This window comes from Pinus tabuliformis, chromosome 6, assembly GCF_031772625.1.
Source record: "Pinus tabuliformis cultivar Carrire ecotype Pingquan chromosome 6, CPIR1, whole genome shotgun sequence".
In the NCBI taxonomy this organism is placed as follows: Eukaryota; Viridiplantae; Streptophyta; class Pinopsida; order Pinales; family Pinaceae; genus Pinus; species Pinus tabuliformis.
In genome coordinates this window covers 302,313,791-302,331,563 of record NC_142292.1, presented here as the reverse complement: position 1 = coordinate 302,331,563, position 17,773 = coordinate 302,313,791, and positions in this window count along the sequence as shown.

Sequence of the window (17,773 nt, the reverse complement as noted above, 5' to 3'; positions counted from 1 at the left end):
ACATAAAATACTTTAAAATACTTGCTTGATTTGCTGAAACCTAGTCTTATGTTGGAGCTCGACCCAATGTAAGATCTTGGTCTTGTATCGAAGTTGATGACATGTCACAGTTACTTTTCTGATCAGACTTTGGTTATTCACTAGATGTCGACGCTCCAACATCCATAAAACTTCGCTTTGCTTTGATAAATACTTATTTTTATTTCTGGGTATTAAAAATAGGAACTTTATCAATAATTCTTCTAACCCATGTAGTTTCATATTGTTTCTTCTCATCTTCTTTATCACTTTCGGTCATAGCTCCACTTCTAGTGACAATACTAATTTGATGTTCATCGATCCTCCTTTCAGCAGTCATCATTTGGATATTTTGTCGGCTACTAATTTATTTTTTCTCGCATATTGTCCATAAGTAGAGGGAATTCATCAATTACATGGTCAAAGGATTTATAATACTTACATGTCATTGTAGGGTTCTGACAATCTCTCGCAAGATGACTTGCCTGGCTACAGTTATAGCAAATGATCTGTCCACATCCTCGACCATCTCCAACACCTCAAGCTCTTTCTTGGTAGCCTCCTTGATCACGACATTGTCCACTACCTCCATTTATATGTACTTCTACTTACATTCTATAATTTTTAGCACCATGCTCTATCATTATTTCATAAGCTCAACAATTACCCTCATCATGTCCTACTAATTTACCTAATTTGCAATATAGGTTCCTTAGAGTCTACACATATTTCTGTAATAGGTAACAGTCTTCTAAGCGATGTTGGCCTATGGTCTTACATATCTCGCATGATAGGCTAGATCTGACATTTGAGGGATTCGGTGGCCCAATAGCCATGTAATCCTTGAAGATAGGACATTGTTCTTTAGAATGGTTCTTCGATCTGTACTTTGTACACCATATTTCTTCTCTAACTTAGGTTCGCCATCTAGCTCTGAATTTGTTACATACCTGCATTAGTATCTCCTATAGGTGAAGCTTCCAACTTCATCGAAATTTGTAGAGCTTCGAATTGACTTGTTATCTTTTGTTGCATAAATGGCAATCTAATATACGATAATAGTGTAGCTATAAACCATTCTTGATGTTTTTGTGTAGCTATGTTGAAGCTCACTTGATCCAACAATACCTTAAATCTCTGATCAAATTCCCAAACAGACTTAGTAGGTTTCTGTTTACTTTCTTTCAACTCAGTGATGCACTGCAACTCAGACTTCAACTTCTTAAATATTTTGATCAACGTTGCTTTAATATCTACAAATGTTATGATCTGATCATTTGAATACTTCATATACCATGTAAATGCTATATCTCAAAACGTTATAATGAGTTATGCTTTCTTTATGTTTTCATCATTGATCTGCATCGTGGTCCATACAACTTCACATAAAAACCAAAACTATTATGGATCCTCCGATCCATTTCATTTGAAAATAGGAAGCTTAATATCATCAGTCATATTTCTTTTGGGAGGGGAAGGGGGTTGAGTAAGGGGAGGGGGATTGGGGGTAGGCAGAGTAGGGGGAGGGGTAGGGGGGATGAGTAAGGGGAGCAAGATGGGGGTGGGGGGGTAGGGGGAGGGAGAGAGCCAAAAAACCCTGGCTATTACTAGATTCTAGCTTCTACAAATTCTCTAGCTGGGAAAGTGAATACTGCGAAGTTACCTGGGGTTTATCAGGGTGGCTATATTCTCTTTCACTTTCAGAGTCACTCAAAATAGGACTATACTCAGTCTATACAAAGGTTTCCAGGTCTTGTCAATAAGATATCTTTTTGGTATCAACTCTATATCTCTTTCCACTACACATTACTACGATTTCTGGCTAAAATTCATTCTCTCTTCTTCCAAACATAAGTAAACTGTCAATATGATTGCATCCATAAAAATCATTTTTCACGTAGAAGCATATTAATCCAAAGTTTCATAGATTTCAAATACTTACCTCACAATCCTTTAAAGAATCGTCATTTTGCTTCGTTGTAGGACACATTTGTCTACTGCGAACTCAGTAATGAATCGTCCCAAGATGCTATCAACCCAAAAATCGACATCCCTTGAAATCCTATTTTCAGTGCTCTTGAGTCATTGTATTAGTTCAGGAGTCCACACCGAAGTTTATCCACCTTTAAAACAAGTCTTCCTTTGAGTAAACCTTGATATCCACTCGTATAGTTCAATAGGAAATGATGTGAAGAAAATTTCGTATTGATTTGTGAAAATATACTTCTGTAACGAAGATTTATACATTAGACAAGGATTTTTTTTCTCTTTATCTGCAAATTCTCACTCTTTTAGTTCTATCTAATTTCGAATTTCCTACTTTGACGGGTGCCACATCCACACATCCCTCAAACATATCCCAGTCCTGACAATGAAACCATTTGTTGGCTATGTTTGAGCTGGCCTAGGTTTGATCTATACTATAGACCAACAAAACCCTCAATCACTGGCCCTTTCGGCAACAACCTACAAGGTGATCATAGCCTCACCCAAAGTGACTATGGGAGGATGCAAAACCAGGTTTATGCAGCCTTGAGGGATGTGGAGATGTGGTAGTTTCACATTTTCTTATTCTTATCATTCATAAATTACTTTGCCACATTACATGAACCACTTAAACATATCATATAAATCCATAAATCATCACTGTATTGAATAAAGTGCAACTGTAATAAACTGCTACACTACAATAGATAATAAAAAAATATAAACATGAAGAAACCAATTTTACCATGGTTCACCCCAATGTGGGGCTACATCCACAAGAACTGTTGCTAATAATACAACAAATAGTTCTTAGCCTGTGCACTAAGCTGTATGTTGTCTATGCACTCAGTTGTAGACTTAGGCCTCTGCACACTCAGCTGCAAAGCCTCACCTTCTTCCCAAAGTAAAGATCAAAATAATAAAACCATAACATAGATTTGGATCACAACTAATTGATTTTTAGACTAATACCAAGGATTTCCTAATACAAGCAGTTATGGTCTCAAAACCCATTTATATTTTACATTATTATAAAAAGAATTGGCTTCGCCCTATCCCTAAGCCCATATACCATGTAGTATATTCAAACTGCTCCATTGTGTGGTCCACTTCGCACTCCACTAGGCACTCCACTCCACAAAACGCGAAGTCTTCGCCAAAAACTACGCCAAGTTGGGTTGCACCCAACAATAATGAAAGCCATTATAATATAATAAAATTGTTAGGCCACGAGGTAACTCCATGAATTGAATTGTATTTCATTAAGATAGAACATGAATATATACACTGTTAGGATATTCCGACACATAGGAAATAGTTAAGTATAACTTGGTCTAGTATAGAGTTAGGTAAATTGTGTTTCTTTAATATGTACTTTTGTAACATACAATCCGATGGTCACAATATGTTCTAGACATGAAGGGATCTAACGGTTCATTCTCTCCTCGGTATTACCGACACTTGATCCGTGGCTTAACACCCGATTTGTCCATGATCTCTATTTAAAGAGCATGGAGGGTCATTTGTAGGGTGACCATTTATGAGAGAAGCTTATGTAAATTTTCATTCTTTTATTAATAAATTTCCTGAAGTGGCCGTGTTGGCTCAGGGCGTGGATTTTCTCCCTCTTTGAGGGTTTTAACCACGTCAAGAATACTGATGTATTGATCTATGATCTGTTTGTGAGCGGTGTCCTTTGGTGTTCCATCTGAGGAACTTACCCTGTAAATTCCTACATGCTATCAAAGTTATTTGAGGGTCTGTTAACGGGAAAAGTGTCTATTCAGAACGACCCTATCCCACTAAGGTGTGACAGTGACCTCAGAAACAAACAGAGAAAACTACTTTCGTATTCTTCTTTATGAACTATAAACAAAGAGGAATAGGATGAACCAACCTGTGTCTTGCGCTAGTCCTTTGATCCAATCTCTCTCCTCTTTGACAGCTTCCAGCTACCTGCTCCCTTACTTGCCCAGCTTCACCAAGTTCCTGTAAGATCACAGAAGAAGGAAACTACGCAAAGACATGGATTTATATTCATAAATAGCTTAGGATCAGATTTAAGCTAAACATACAAATGTAACAAACATCAATGATACACAAGCATGTAGGAGAAACTCAAATAGTTTTATTGATAAAACAAGAAGATCCAGGAGGAGTTACAACCGATGATTCCTGATCCAGCATCAACCTCCCAGCATAGAATCCCCTCTTCACCTCCAACAAAGCATAAATCACCCAATACTCTGATATCTATCTCAAAACCAACGGCAATTCTCTGCAATGTACAAAATTCCAGCCTCTGGATCTATTGGTGAGGGATCCATATATAGATGTATGCAAAGAGGATGAGTCAGATCATGAGTTGATTAGTGGCTTCTCTCTATCAGTTCTTGCTTCCACTTGGAGACTGAGAGCCTCTTACTCATCACTAGTCGAATTCAGTGAGGCAAGTGTCATTGGAGAAGATTCTGGAAGCTTCCTTTGCCTCTCCACCTTGTGGAATGACTCTGCCACTTGTCATTTACCACTCAACACACCCTGGTAGTTCATTTAGGTGTGTTGCAATGCACCTAGCTAGTGTATTTGGGTGCTTTGCAACGCAGCTAGCTAGTGGAGCAGCTGAAATGATCCTGATTTGACTAGTTCTGAGCAGTTTCTGGTGGAGAACTTCTGGGAGAAGCTGTAATTTGTTGACCTTGTTCCTTTAGGAGTTATAACAACACTTTTAAGGACTTAGGAGCCCTTGTTTTATGGACATTTCATGCTTGGAGCTGTAAGGCACAAAAATGTCTATAACAGTTGCCCCCTAAAGTATGAGGCCGTTTATCGGGTGAAATGCTTTATTAGGAGGATCCGAAGTTCTTTCAATGCTGGGAGGAGACCTGTAATAAGATACAATACAATACATTATCTTCATACTGTTTTCATGATCTAGCTGAGGCGGGCATTCCCATGCTTAGCTTTATAAATTCATTTTCATGTATATAGGACAGACAATCGTCTGATGGTAGACTGATGATTCTGATAGAGTCATCATCCTTTTGGTAGGATGATTATCTGTGCTGCAATGCTGTACATTTCAATGTCTTTATTTTTCCTAAATATATATCGCAGCCCGGATGGATGAAACTAGATCTGGGGTCTTCAATCTCATCCGATCTTCACTCGAAGTACAATTCGATCCATGTGAGAAATGTTTTGAGGTCGAACATGGAAGGACATCTCTTGATTACCAATCAATGATGTAAACTGTTAACAAGCGCGAGAGGAATCACCGATAATGATAATGACCCTCAAGGTACTGCATTACAATTCACGTGGTGTGAATAAAGGACTTGGCGTTGAACACCACACAAAATCTTTCGGTCGAAGGTCATTGATGTATACATGTCGCCGGAAGTGAGAAACTTGCCATTGAGGCATGCAAGCTTCAAAGTATTGAATGGGGTGTTCCTAGATCAACTTCTTGGATAATGAGCTGATGTCGACAAGAAGCGATCTGTCAAAGGAGGGCCTTAATGAATCCCACATCAATGACACGGAACGGAGCAAATGATTTTGATGAAGGTGAAAACGATCTGATGATATATGGTTCAGGGTGGCGGTCATGAAGGAATGAAGTATAATGTATGGTAGTGGATGGGACACAGGTGACTTCTCTGGATGACTTCTCTTGAACATGTTGGCGACACTTATGTGATGGATTGGTAGCATTTACCCCAAATGTGGATGGTATGGCGTGACCATGGTGATGTGACCGGTGAATGAAACAACCCAACCCGACTCAGGCACGGAGTGGAAGTGTCATGTTCAAGAACGACTTGCTACCAACAAATTTTCTTTGAGTTTTCTTCCCAATTTTTCCCCAGTCATTGCTGACCAGTACCTCTTTATTTTTGTCAAGCTTGAGGAGGATAACATATGCTTGTTCTATAATTTGCCCTTCGGGCAAACCCATCGCTATGTTTTAACGAGCCTAGCGATAGTGAAACTCGTTCTCGCCTAAAGACAAGTTTGTCACTATTTAATCTTTTTAACGAGTCTAACGACAAAGATAACTTGGTCCTTTTCATTTTTAGAGAGTCTGAAAAGCTACGTAAAGGTAACTCTGGAATTCCTTTTTCGTCATCTAATCCCTTAAGTTCGAAAAAGTATAAAACAATACAGAAGGGATGAATTTTCGATAGTTTTAACGAGCCGAACAAAACAAGCGCTCGATCTTTTTGTGCAATAATCTCTCAGGTCCAAAAAGATTAAAATCTAGAGGAGGGATAGCACTTCCTGTCGCTCTAACGAGCTAGAAGGAAAAAACTCGGCAATCTTTTCATATTTTACGAGTTAGATGAAAAGAGCTTAAAGAAGACTGGTCTTTTGAGGAACGAGTGATAAAATGGGTAGCAGTTGATTCCAGGTAAGGTTTGGAATTTTCCAATCACGGCAGTGTCACAAGGATGGTTAGTGAAATCACTCTTCGCAGCTGTTCCTCAAAATGGGCAAACAATCAAATGGAGGTGAATGATCGGCCAATGGAAAAGTGGAAGTGACGGTGCAAACGCGACCAAGGCTTTAATGGCTGAAAATGCTTCATTCACGGTGGTTATTTACCGGGGGATAGTTCATTTTTTAACGAGCTTAAACGCGGGTGGAAACATTTGCTCGGTCTTACGTTTATTTTTTAACGAGCTTGAACTATGCGCTAAAACTGCTCGATAATCCAATCATATGATAAGAATGTCTCATATAAAAATGGCAACTTTTAGATTTTTGCCCCACATCCTTTCTTTATGCAAGTTAGGTGACGACTAATCCTACGAGTTTAAAGGGTTAGCCTACGGGTTTAAAGGGAGGACCTAAAAATTTAAAAAATAAATAGTCGCCCTTCGCTTGTACTCCAAAAGGTTTGCATGCCCCCAGGTATAAAATATGGTTTCAAGGTTACCCCTCAATTTGTAGACAAAACATTTGTTCTATCAGGAGAGGCCTACCTCTTACAGGTCACCCAAAGATTGCTCTATTCGCGATGCAAACAAAACACTTCTTTGGCGATGTCTACTGAGACAAACAAAGGTGAGTGATGACGTCTGCCAACTCACATAACTTTGACAAGAGAATCTTATTCTAGAATGACCCCTCTTCCACCGACGAACGGGGTACAGACTAGTCATATTCTCCCGCGGAAACCTACCCTATACCCGAAGTTTTCTTGCCGAAGAAGACCAGGACGCATGCCCCCTGGGTTTCAGTCATATCCCTCCGAATTACTCGCCCTCATCGGGAGGATGGACTGGGAATTGAGACATTTCTTGCGTGAAGAGACCATTTAGGGATGGTATATGACTATTTGCCATGCGTGATCCAGGAAATGAAAGCTGGTCCACGAGCTTGACCACTCTTCCTTCGTGCGGAAAACACATTACTCTAAAGAGTGAGGAGATGATGGATCCCATGCAATAAATATAGTCTCACCCAAGGAGTAGGTTATAATCCAAGGGTCCTTGAACGACCATGACGTTCATGCGAACTGTCTTCCCGCTCAATGTTATGGGCACATCGGGAAGGATCCCTAAAGGTTGACTGGTTCCTTTATCAAAGCCTGTCAGATTTCTCATCTCAGGCAACAGCGATGGCGAACCAAGTGCTTTCCAAGCAATAGAGGAAAGGATACTCACAGAAGCCCCCTCATCAATGATGGTACCAGCCATGACCATTCTATATATTTGAACGATAATTCGGAATGGTATGCTCGCTGGTAGGCGGGGTCTGCCTAGTTGATCCCAATCGAAGGAGACAACTAGGTTGCTTGGAGGTGGGACCGAGTAGACGGTCGGGTATGGCTCTGACGAACTTCCTTCTTGCGGTAAAGGAATGTGTGGATTGCCCCCATGTTCGTCGGAGTCTGTGTTGATGAAGAGAATTTGGACGATGTCGTCCTTGTTCTCTTCAGTGACTGTATCATCCGAAGATAAAACCTCTGAAGGAAAGACCGGGTCAACTGCCGCCTCGACCTTTTGACTTTCGTCTGGTATGGATTCAGTTGGTTTATCACCAATGATAAACGCTTCAGCCGACCACTTGAGCGGGCCAGCTGGATTCTCAACTAGTGACGGACTCGGCAAGATTTTTTTATATCTAGGAGGAAGGCATAACGGTGAAACCGGACGATCATCCAAAACTCTTTTAGCTTCGTCTAAGAAGGGACAATGGTGGAGGGCATGGTCGCCTTCGCACAGTTTACAAGGAAATCTAGCTTTCCCTTTTTGTCCTGGGGCTTCACTTTCACTAGTTGACAGTGTACTTTCAACATGTTCACCAGAGGTTGATGACACCGGATTGTGCAAACGAGGAGACCAGTCCCTTAGCATCCGGGGGATGCAAGGACAATCTCTATGAAAGTGGTCTCCTTTGCAAATGACACATGGCGCTTTAGGCCTGGTCGGTGCTGTGTGTGGATTTTCATTAGAAGACACTCGTTTTCCCCCATCCGCCTTTGGCTCCTTCTTCTTTTTCTCTTTCTTCTTCTTTCTCTTCTTCTCCTTAGGAACTTGGTTTTTAGCTTTACCAGTTCCATCAAGTGAAGAGGAAGGGGGAGAGGAAGAATTAGAAGAAGTAGAAGGCTGGTGGGAAACTCTGGACTCGTCTAATTACTGATTCGATTGTTTAGGAATAGTGGTGTTCTGAACGACATTGGTTGAGAAGAGCCATACTGGCAAGCCAATTGTCAGTCCTGGAAGCGACAACGTGGCCATATGGGGTGCACCAACATCTCCCCAAGAGGAGAAGGGACTAGGATTTCCACCAAGGGGAATTCCTTGGTTGGTAGGCTCCATTTTCTCAACCCAAGGATCAACGTAGGAAAAGGGGATGAATATTCCGTTTAAAATAAATTTTAACACGCTTTGACACAATTTTTTTTTTCAGTTTTAAAGAGTCGAGAAAAAACAAAAGATGACTCTAGTCTCCTTCGATTTTTAATGAGCCTGAAGTGACAAGTGCTCAGATGGACCTTTTCCGTTAAGGAGTCTGAAAAGGAATGAAAGGGACTGCTCTGGAGGTCTAGGTAGAGGGAGTACCAAACCAATCACAAAACTGCAGAATACTTTTTACGGTACAGCAGTCAATCTTCCTGAATGCTGTGTTCGGTGCATTGCGATCAGTAGGGCGGCCGACATGGCTTCCTATGGATAAAGGTTTTATGCCTATAGGGGTCTCCCAATATATACTCGACGGTACGTGGGAGCACAAGTCCGTACTGGCACTTATCGTCTCAAAGTGGAGGAATCACCCAACCATCAGTGAGGACAACAGTTACTAGGCTTTACGACGCTGGAATACGTCTCTAGCCTAGACCTCTAAATGTTGTGCGTTAAGTTACAAAGCATTGTTAAGTTCATTGAATTTATTTTAGGTTGATATTTCTTATGAAGTTTTCCTTTTGGTATCACCACGAGATGTAGATGTAATTCCTAAAATGCAATCTAAAGATGATAAACAAGCTTTTATCTCTTTTCAGCAATGAAAATCCTAGCTACAAGGGAAAAGAAAGAAACAATCTTTTCGCAAAGAGCAAAGAGCACACTGTAAATGAACTTTTCCTAAATCAAGCCAAACAGACTGTCAATATGCAAATGCACATGCATGTGTTTTGTTTTTCACTTTCTTAATATTGATGCCTAAAAAGAAAGTAGTTGTACAAATCTGAATTCGCTTTCAAGTGAAAAACACAAACAAGCTTCTTTTCGAAATCAAAAGGTAGAGATGATTACAACACTTTATGATTTTGAAATAAACACTTGTTTCGACACTAGAAATTCATAAATTCATAAATTCAAGCCAAAGGCAAAAGTAAAAGCATAATCGACTGTCAACAGCAAATAAACTCTCTCCTATGATCAAAATCAACACTTGCGACAAATCTAAATCAAAGGACGATAGTATGACTATTCTACTTTTGCAATGGAAAACTGTAAATGACGTAACAAACACACAAAAAACATCTACAGTTTCTTTTATACAACTGAGGTGGAATATCAACAAAGAAAAGGGGTTTTTAAACAGACACACACACTGATCACAGGCTGCAAAAATCAGAGACAAAACTGACAAAATTGAGCAAAGAACCTCAGCTGCACAAGGTCAGGCTAATCAACGCACCTGCTACACAGAGAAACTGGATTGCAACGCAGGTTGCCCTCTCAGGAACTGCTCTGAAATTCAGGAACTCTTCACAGTACCTGCGCTAGGGCAGAAACGAGACTTCTATCTGGGTTCTGGGTCACGGTTTGCAGTTTAATCTATGGTTTTTGGCCGAGTAAAAGCAATCAGTAATGCACAATCAGAGGGTAGATTTAATGAAGGTTTAAGAGCTATCACAAAGGGCAATCAGATCATTTGTGGATCAGCTGTTCAAATCATAAATAGATCCAGTGAATGGATTGAAGTAGCAGATGTCTACTTTGCATTTGTTAATGGAAAATGCAGTTCGATTCGCTACTTCTAAGTTTATGAAACAAACAATAAGAGAAACACAAACAAACCAACTAGATGATCATCCCCAGTGGAGTCGCCATTTTGTTTACGGGAAAAGTGTCTATTCAGAACGAACCTATCCCACTAAGGTGTGACAGTGACCTCAGAAAAAAACAGAGAAAACTACTTTCGTATTCTTCTTTATGAACTATAAACGAAGAGGAATAGGATGAACCAACCTGTGTCTTGCGCTAGTCCTTTGATCCAATCTCTCTCCTCTTTGACAGCTTCCAACTTCCTGCTCCCTTACTTGCCCAGCTTCACCAAGTTCCTGTAAGATCACAGAAGAAGGAAACTACACAAAGACATGGATTTATATTCATAAATATCTTAGGATCAGATTTAAGCTAAACATACAAATGTAACAAACATCAATGATACACAAGCATGTAGGAGAAACTCAAATAGTTTTATTGATAAAACAAGAAGATCCAGGAGGAGTTACAACCGATGATTCCTGATCCAGCATCAACCTCCCAGCATAGAATCCCCTCTTCACCTCCAAAAAAGCATAAATCACCCAATACTCTGATATCTATCTCAAAACCAACAACAATTCTCTGCAATGTACAAAATTCCAGCCTCTAGATCTCTTGGTGAGGGATCCATATATAGATGTATGCAAAGAGGATGACTCAGCTCATGAATTAATTAGTGGCTTCTCTCTGTCAATTCTTGCTTCCACTTGGAGACTGAGAGCCTCTTACTCATCACTGGTCGAATTCAGTGAGGCAAGTGTCATTGGAGAAGATTCTGGAAGCTTCCATTGTGTCTCCACCTCATGGAATGACTCTGCCACTTGTCATTTCCCGCTCAACGCACCCTAGTAGTTCATTTAGGTGCGTTGCAACGCACCTAGCTAGTGTATTTGGGTGCTTTGCAACACAGCTAGCTAGTGGAGCAGCTGAAATGATCCTGATTTGACTAGTTCTGAGCAGTTTCTGGTGGAGAACTTCTGGGAGAAGCTGTAATTTGTTGACCTTGTTCCTTTAGGAGTTATAACAACAATTTTAAGGACTTAGGAGCCCTTAGTTTATGGAAATTTCATGCTTGGAGCTGTAAGGCACAAAAATGTCTATAACAAGGCCGCATCCATTGGTGATCCAAATTCGAAGCCGGTACAACTGCATCCAACTTGGCTACGCATTGCACTTAGCCATGCCAAATATATTGAACAGGTCTCCAATGTACTTCTTCTGAGAGAGGAATATAAACTTCAGATGTTTAGTTACTTCAATACCAAGATAGTAATGAAAATTGCCCAAACCCGTAATTTAAAAACCTTTCCTTGGTTCTTTTCTTATGGATGCAATCTAGCTCTCAATTTTCCCTGTCATTAGAAGATCATCTACATACACCACAAGATATACAATTTTTTTTCCAACTTTCTTCACAAACAAAGTTGCATCATCAAGATCATAATATTTGAAATTGAGTTTCAAAATATGCTCAGTTAACTTCTCATACCAGGCTCATGGTGCTTGCTTGAGGCCATACAAGGATTTTACAAGCTTGCATACTTTTTGTTCTCGACGCTGTTAGAGCCTAGATTTGCCTCAGGCTGAAAAGAAAAGGTTCTAGGTCCACATCAAACCACGCTCAACCTCGTAGCTAGCCCTACGAGGACACGAGAGGGCTCTCTCCAGGTCAATCTCAGTGAAAGATAATTGATGGGGCTTGAGATGACTGATTTAACAACTGATCTTAGGCTAGGTATGAAAGTGCAAAGTTTTGATATGAGTTTTTGGGGGTTTTGTTGGAAAAAGGGACAGGCAAATTTTGGGTCCAGAGATGAGGCCAGATTTTTGCAGAGTTCATGTAGGGGCAAGATAGGAAGTAGTTTTGATGCTTTGGATTGAATGAATGGGTGGATAAGACTGATGAGGAGCCAAGGAGGGCAAGAATGTCTCAAGAGTCCTCCTCAAACAGATGAAAACATGAAGAATTAAATAAAATATCAACGCGAGCATAGCAGTCCAATGAATTCTACATTAATCACTCATTTGTTTAATTGCAGAAGAAAAGAGAAGCGAAAATGATATACATCAACATCAGTGAACTTACAAATACATAGAGAAACACACCATCAAAACATAAAGCCACATGGATTCCAACAAGTGCTGCAAAACCCTGGTCTTTCCTTTGCCAAAATTGCAGAAATGAAATGTACAATAGAGTGCCAAGCAATCCCAAGTGTCCAACCTCTACCAAAATCCAACCCCTACACTATGAAATTCATAAAATATATACATTTTCTCATCCTTGTACAAAGGGATTGAGCTCAACCATTTTCTTCAAAATAGAATTAGTTACATTAAACTTGGGCCGAATTTATGAAAATAGGTGTTGAAGATGAACTCGTATCTCCTAAACCATAGCACCGGTTACAAAACTGAAAGCGGTTTTTGTATATCCAGTCATGTTGGAGAAAACCCTCTCTCAAATTTTGGAAATTCGTTTCCAATAGCTCAAAATCGGTTCCACAAAATCATCTATAAAACAGAAAATCATTAAAAATTTAAATCTGTGAAAATGAGCTGTAAAGATCTAGTCACATATCCCAATCCATGACATCTGTGAAAAAAATGAAATATTTTTTTGTTATATGGTTCATGCTTAAAAACAACCTCCTTGGGTTTTGTAAAATTACTTTCCATCTGTTGTAAAATGGCCCCACACTAAAATGACTAAAACAGTAAAAAATATGAAAATCTTGCTTTGTTTTACTGTAGGCTCGAAATATCACTATATATCTCCCACATAGTAGCACATGTGCATAAAATGAAGGAGGTTTTTGTTTTTTAATATGTGATGAACAAAAACCTCTTTCACTTTTGAAAAATTCCTTACCATTATTTCAGAAACTGATTTTGTACTAAACTTATCATTGTGTGCAGCAACTGACCTCAAAACATGCATAACCAAGAATCACTCATTCATTTCTTCTAATTTGGGAACCGGTTACGGGAGTGTGATATACCATTGGAAATATTTTTCCGAGCTTCTTCTGATGGAAACACTTGTGACATGTTTTGTGCTGAACATCATGTGCAAAACATCTAACAAAACTAGACATAGTAAGGGCTCATGTTGATCCCTGGTGACAGGCTGTGAATACTGGAACTAACAAACCCTTCATAGAAAATCATTCTGGTTGGGACATCAAAACATTCTCTTTCAGATCTCCATTTAAGAAAGAAGTTTTTACATCCATTTGATGGACTTTCCAACTGTTCTAAGTTGCCAAGTAAAAGAGTGTCCCGATGGTATCGCATTTTGCTAAGGGAGAAAAAGTCTCCTCGTAGTCAACCCCTTCCTTATGTGCAAAACCTTTGCCATAGGCCTATCTTTATGCTTTTCAAGTGAGCCATCTTCTTTATACTTGTTTTTCAAGACCCACTTGCAGTCAATTGGTTTTGTTCCCAATGGAGGATCAACCAGCTTCCAAGTGCCATTCTTTATCAAAGCATTATATTTTTTCTCCATCGCTTCTTTCCATTCATCATGAGAAGTGGCATCTTTTAAGGAATTTTGTTCGAAATTTGTAGACAAATTCAGTTCATAATCATAAGAAACATCCATATCATCTGGTGAATCAGGATTATCTACATCACCCCCATTATCTCTGGTTGAGGTTCTTGTTCCTATCTTTCTAACCTCATCAGGACGAACACTTTCAAGTGTCTTTGTCATCCATTTTGGAGGACCTTTTTGAGATGGACCAGACTACTTAATAAACTGAGATGGGTTTGAATCAAGATTTAGTCTCCCAATTCTGTCAATCGCATCACTCAAAGTGTCATCGGTGATTGTAGCTTCATGTGGGGGGAGAGTGCTTAAGAAGAAGATTCCACATATTGATCTATTATAGGAATTCCCTCTTCAATATGTGCAATCTCATTATTGAACTCTTGAAAATAATTTTCATGTCCGGATCTATCCAAGTGATTAAGTTGCCACTATACAACATTTTTAGCCTTGGAAGATTCAAGAAATATCACATCTCTAGATATTATAAACTTCTTATTGACTTCATCATAGATACAATATGCTTTGGAGGTATTTTAGTACCCCAAGAAGATACACTTGTGACTCCTTGCACCGAGTTTGTTTCTTTTTTCCTTAGTTATCAAGGCATAGAAGGTGGAACCAAAAACCCTGAGATGCCTCACCGGAGGAATGTGGTCATACCAAATTTCATAGGGAGTCTTGTTTTTTATAGCATTATATGGAAAACATTGCTTTATATACATAGCACATAGAATTGCATCATACCAAAACATCAGTTTAACATTCTTGAAAAAAATCATGGAATGTACCATATTTAAGGTTGTCATGTTCATTCTTTCAGCTACTCTGATCTATTGGGGATTATAGGGAACAATTTTTTGATGTTTGATCCCATGCTGGAGAAGACATTTTTAAAATTCATTTCAAGTGTATTCTTTTCCATTATCACTGTGAATAGAGCTAATATGAGATTTTGCATCATTTTCAACCCATGCATGAAATTTCTTTAATGTTTCAAAAGCTTCAGATTTGTTCTTCAATAAATAAACCCAACACATTCTGGTGTAGTCATCAATAAAATACATCATATATTTATTACCATTTTCATAAGGAATAAACATTGGGCCACATAAGTATGAATGAATTATTTCATGCTTTCTATGTGCTCTAGAATGAGAATCATGAAAATACTGTTTGTTGTGCTTTCCTAAGATACAAGCATCACATTGCTTAAGTTTCCTAGGAATTGTAGGAAAACTAGTAGCACCATTTTTCTTCAACAAATGAAGGTTGTCATAGTTCAAGTGTCCAAATATATCATGCCATAAAAGACTTGATGGAAATGTACCTTCATCATAGTGAGAATTGTATGAGAATTTATGTGCACAAGCACAGGTTCCTTGCAACTTCATAAGTCTTTCTTCTTCTATCCCTGTCATGACAAGTGATTGATCTTATGATTTTTTGGCCTTGATCTTGCCATAAAATATATGAATGGAGTGTCCTTATTAGCATATGTGGACCAAAGACAACAAGTTTATCCTTAGCTATGAGAGGTATATAACATCATGTAGAAGAAAGGCTGGACGACCAAACAGTTTGATCTTGATGGTGCCAAGCCCTAATGGCTTGAGTTTTGACTTGTCTGCAAAGTATACTAGTCCATCAAAATTGTTAGTGAATTATCCAAAGAAATCTCTCCTGAAAGTCATGTGGCAAGTTTCTCCTTAATCAAGCAACCAATCATCCTTCCATGAAGCAAGTGATGCACTGAATAAGTCTTCAGTTACTACAATGTTGCAATGTGCCACAACATAATGAGTAGATTCAAGTGCTTTACCTTTCCCTTTGTCAGGTGTTTTACCTTTTCCTTCATTTCTTTCCTGCTCAATTCTATCCCAAGATAGCTTACATGTGGATGAATCATGTCCAAATCTATTGCATCATATGCAATCAAGATCATAATTTCTCCTTGGAACTGTCTTCCCCCCTGTCTCTAAAATTCCTCTTTCTTCTTCCTCTTCGGCCACCTCTTCCTTTAGAAGAATATTGTGCATGATTCTTCTCCTTTCGTGTAAGGAATACAACTTCTTCGGTAGACTAAGGAGTTGTATTCTTCACAAAATCCTTCTCTCTATTAGAAAACTTCTTCTAAATGGAGTGAAAGGTAATCTCCTTAAGGTTATCACTTGCTTGCAATGACCCAAGATAATGTGAAAAGGTGGGATATAGTGCCTTAACATAAGATATGATGGGAATATATATTTCAACATCGGTGGATTTTATGTCATGCATAATGGATCTTACTTCTGATGCTAATGCAAGAGGGTCATCATTTTTCAACTCAATACTAAACAACTTGATCATCAATTGAAAAAATTCAAGTTCAGAGTGTGTGTCATACGATTCCTTCAACTTATTTAGGGCTTCAAAGGCATTTGAAAATGGAGAAATATGGAAACTCACCTCCTCATTTACTGAGGTTTCAATCAAGGCATAGGTCTTGTTGTTCTTGTTTTCCCAATTGGCAAGCTCCTTGCCTGAAGTGGGCTTTTCAAGTGCATTGTCTCCTACACCTACGCAAAATCCTTTCCACAATTCATTGAAAATTAGGGTGTCTTTTATCTTCTGAGACCACTCTAGATAATTCTCCTTATCAGTGAGAACTACTCCCACAATAGGTATGAGTGAATGCATTCTTAAAAAAACATTATATGCTTCAAAAGAATGCAGCCTTATTTTGCCTTCTCAATTAGGTAAGAAATTGATTTAATAAAAAAAGAGAAAAAATATATTCTATCCATATAGAATATCAACACTCCCATAATATTACCACTCACCATTCATAATATGACATACCATCACATACCATCGTATTTTCAACTTCTTTCATATGATATATCAAGCATCCATGCCCTCAACATTAAAAAAGAACCTCGCATTGCACCATTTTTAGTGCATAAGTCTTATAATAAGAAAACTACACCATGCACTATATAAGACTAACCATACAAAAATTTCACACTGCCTCTGTCATGCAATATATATCGACCAGTCTTCAACAAAACAGAGTATCGTGCAATATATATATTTCAACTCTCAGTCAACATGTACATGCATAGTCTTTAAAAACAAGTTGACACACCATTCCATATTCAACACTGTAGTTGTCATAAACATACCTCATAGTCTTCAAAAATTGTTTAACGCACATGCAGGTTCCACCTATCAACACCACGGCTTACACCATATGCAACATAATAGACTATTTCAATGCACCAATGATCTAGAGCTCATGTCCGGGCAATGTCACCACCAACACGGGGTCTTAGATTTCACACTAACAACACGAGGTCTCGACTTCCACACTACTAGCATAGGGTCTCAGCTTCCACACCACCAACATAGGTTCAACAGGTCCCGACTTCCACATATACTCAGACAATGTATAGACAGACAGCGTACACACCAGACTATTCAAGGAATAAATCAGAGAAAGCTCTGTCCATGACAGGGATTCATGGTAGGAATAGGAGTTACAAATCTAAAATGGGAGTTGGCTCTGATACCATGTTAGGCTAGGAGGTAACTCCACAAATTGAATTGTATTTCATTAAGATAGAACCTGAATATATACAGAGGGAGACTATTGGCTTTAATCTCCCAATGTCTCTTCATATTCCAACTCCCATTTATTTTTACTATTTACAATATTTAGATCAATTTCCCT